The sequence below is a fragment of the Hipposideros armiger genome, unplaced genomic scaffold (genome assembly GCF_001890085.2).
Source record: "Hipposideros armiger isolate ML-2016 unplaced genomic scaffold, ASM189008v1 scaffold_381, whole genome shotgun sequence".
NCBI lineage: Eukaryota > Metazoa > Chordata > Mammalia > Chiroptera > Hipposideridae > Hipposideros > Hipposideros armiger.
Genome location: NW_017731731.1, coordinates 1,663,629 through 1,667,115, shown reverse-complemented (window position 1 = coordinate 1,667,115; position 3,487 = coordinate 1,663,629). Strand labels below are relative to the sequence as shown.

General features: G+C 38.6%; 1 protein-coding gene across 1 annotated transcript in view; it reads right to left on the bottom strand.

The window, feature by feature from the left end:
* Positions 1–3,487, bottom strand: part of TIAM1 (TIAM Rac1 associated GEF 1) — a 412,279-nt gene that overhangs the window by 93,911 nt on the left and 314,881 nt on the right. The window lies entirely within an intron of this gene.

Genomic DNA, 3,487 nt, shown 5'->3' with positions numbered 1-3,487 from the left:
AATAAATAAATAAATAAATAATGTTAATAAGGGTGAGTCTTCCCACCTTCCCCTCTACCACCATATTTTTTAAACTTTTTAAAGTTACGATAATGTCTTCATAACTTTGAAAAATAAAAAGGAGCACGTGCAACAAACATAAAAATTATAATGGTCTTACTGGTAACCTAGGAGCCCTTAGTTTGGTTAATTACCCTACACATGGGACATCGGATCAAGACGCCTGTGTGTCTTATCATTTTGGTAAATATTTCTCAGTGACGAGCCCTCGTTAGTCATGGCTGTTTGAACATAAAAGGAAAATCCTAATGATTTAGCTAAATCAGATCATCAGAACCCTCACGAAGAATTTCACGCTCCTCAAATTTCTGCTAGTCAATGTCAAAGCAGGTCAAGCCACTTACCAGATTTACAATACATCTATGTTGCAAAAAAGGATTCCAAATATCAATGAATATTTTAATACAGAAATTCTCAGTGTTTGGCCTGCTTGAGACTTGTAAAACATTCAAGAGAAAATTTCCTAACTCAAGAGAAATTCAGTCAGGAAAAAATTTAAATGGTAACAAATTTGTTTTCCAATGTACAGTTACTGGAGTTACTTAGAGAGCATTTAATTCATTTTGAGGCAGTGCAGCCACAAATTATACCATAAGGTAAATATTATTATAGAACAATTTTTAGTTTAGCCGGCATAGTTTTTTTTTAAACTTGCATCTTACCATGACTACTTCAAAGGGTAGAATAGCAAAACACAATGTAGATCTTTTCAGTACATAGTTTGAGCCAATTAAAATAAAAAATATAACACGACCTTCCAACCCACCACGTTTTGCTCTTCCATTTCTCCCCATATTCTCCCATTTTGGACAAAGTTCTCAGGGAAAAATAAATGCATGCAGTTTCTACATGCAGAAATACTCGCAAGTGCGCACACGCGTGTGAACACACACACACACACACACACGCATACTCACACAAAGTGCTGTTGTGGAATTTCCACAGACATTTACCCTCCCCTTGAGGGTGAGGCCTTCTATTTTTTTTTTTAATGTTAATGGTTATTAGAATATCCAAAGCCACAGGCCAACATACTGAAGGCATAAAATAAAACCGATCCCATGGTCACACATGAATAATAACTGAGTATGAAGGAATGACTTTTTTTTGCAATTCTTTTGGTAATTGCAATGATCAGAACATATCCAGAACCCACAGGCCAACATGGTTACCTGCTATATTGAGTCACAATCATTTCCGTAATATCCACAACATGAATTGTACATGAAATGTAGATCTTGAAACATTTACTATACCAGAACTTGACTGGTGCTCGGATGGCAGATGACAAACTGATGTGAAATGATGTGGATCAGATAGAATAGGAAAGAGAATGAGCTGAATGCAAGAGACAGAAGAAACAGGTTGATTATTAAATATTAGAGAAAGCATCCATCACCCACATGGAGAATGACAATAAAAAAATAAAAGACAGACATTCTGACAATCATCTTTGTTTTTAGTCCCTCCTTCCAAAAAACCCCCACCAAACTCCACTAATTAGATCATTAATAACATATGGCTCTGTTTTTCCCCTATTACCTTTTACCCTCTTAAGAATAAAACCAGCTCCACTAATTACAATAAAGTGTTTTCCAAAAGGAGAAACAAGCTTTCGGAGGCACCTGGCTCTAAACACACTATATAATTTATTCTACATGGGTGATTTTCCAGGGGCCATCAATTTCTTAAAGTGCACACCCAAGTTTTCCATTTTTAAACTCATGAGACATTAAGCTTGTTCCATACCATATTGTTTTTGTCTTTATTTCTATGTTTTTGGGAAAAAAGCTGAGGATCCAGGAAAAAATGGGTGGGATGACCTTTCATTGTTTGAGAAAGGAATGTGTGCCCTAATGATGCCATCAAAAACCTGTCAAGTGACAGAAATAAGCACCCTAGAGGGGGACGGGTCCCACTCATTAAGTTGCAGGGGTGGTATTATTCCCCATTCCTCTAGTTTCTATTAAAGCAAAAGCTTGAAAAGTCCCTAAAACTGGACAAATCACTATTTTCTCCACACCCTGTTCAATTTCCCACCAATCAATGTTACTGGAACACTCTGCCCTGACCTCTGATTCCTGACTGAGTCCAGTGCCAATGCATACAGGAGGCTCCAAAGCGAAGCTACCACCTGGAAGTGGAACCTTCCAGAGTTTAGCTCATAATAAAAGGCCAAAGTCCTACTTTCCAAACCTTCAGCTGCAGTTCTGAGAGTAACTCCCACAGCGCTGCAGAATATTAATGGATTTCTAAAGAATCATGCTAATCTATAAATAAGAGAATGCAGAAATCCTCAATAGGCCAATTTTGAACAGTAATTAAAATGAAAAAATATGAACAGAAATACCATTATCTTCCAAAAGCTAGAATGCATGTACAGAAAGGATTCAAAGCATGTAACAGTGTATCATTTATTTTTAACAGCTATGTGGGGGGTGACTTTGGCTTTGTCGTGAAATACATGGCCCTCCACTTTTTCTCCACATAAGACTATCCAAAAGGCTTATGTGAGCCAGACTGTTTTATTTCCCCCAATTCATATAAAGAGCCATATTTTTTCCTTTACAAAAGCCCTTAGGGCCAGTCGAATGGCTCAGTTGGTTAAGAGCTCACTCAAGAGTGCAAGCTCTGAGCAACAGGGTCGCTGGTTCAATTCCCGGCCCAAGCTGAGCTGCCAACAGGTGGCACGATGACTCAGCTAAAAAAAAACAAAAAAAACAAAGGCCCTAGTGATCTGCTTTAAAAAAAAAAAAAGTAAAAGTTGCTGATTGTAGTGAAAGTTCCTCGGTATTTATAAGACACTGCGTTGAATAAGGAGGTCCTAAAAAATGTCACTGGATCCATCCAACTTCTTCTAGGACAAAACGATGATAGGAAAGCTTTCTGCTTTCCCTTTAGTAGCCCAAGGTAGACTGTTTCCACCCCACGAGGATATGCTGTATGGACCTTTCTTACGGACCACCCTTCCTGATGACTCACAAGAGTTCTGACAGTTCCTGTGACCATCCGCCTGGCACAGAGGGAAACACCTACGTTTGGAGCAACCAGAGGTGGTCAGTCCCTCCTTTGCAGCTGAAAGTGACTTGAGCTCCAGCAAGGAACTAAGGCTCTGAGTCTCAGCTCCTCCATCTGTGTGACAGGGAAGTATCAGCTCTTTCTCAGACCTGAAATGACTACTAAATAAGACTATTAATGCTATTAATTATGTAAAAGTCAAAGCAGGCATGTAAGACAAGCGCCTTTCTTTCTTTCCTCTTTCCCTTCTCTCACTCAAGACCATTCATTGCCCACCCTTCAGGAGGAAAAAACTGAAACCAGGTTCACCTTGAAAAAGGTCAAGTTTCTACAGCTTAAGGTGCAAGTAGAGAAACTGAGCTCAATCCTTTGTTACCAAAAAAATAAAGAATAAATGAAATGCTAATTA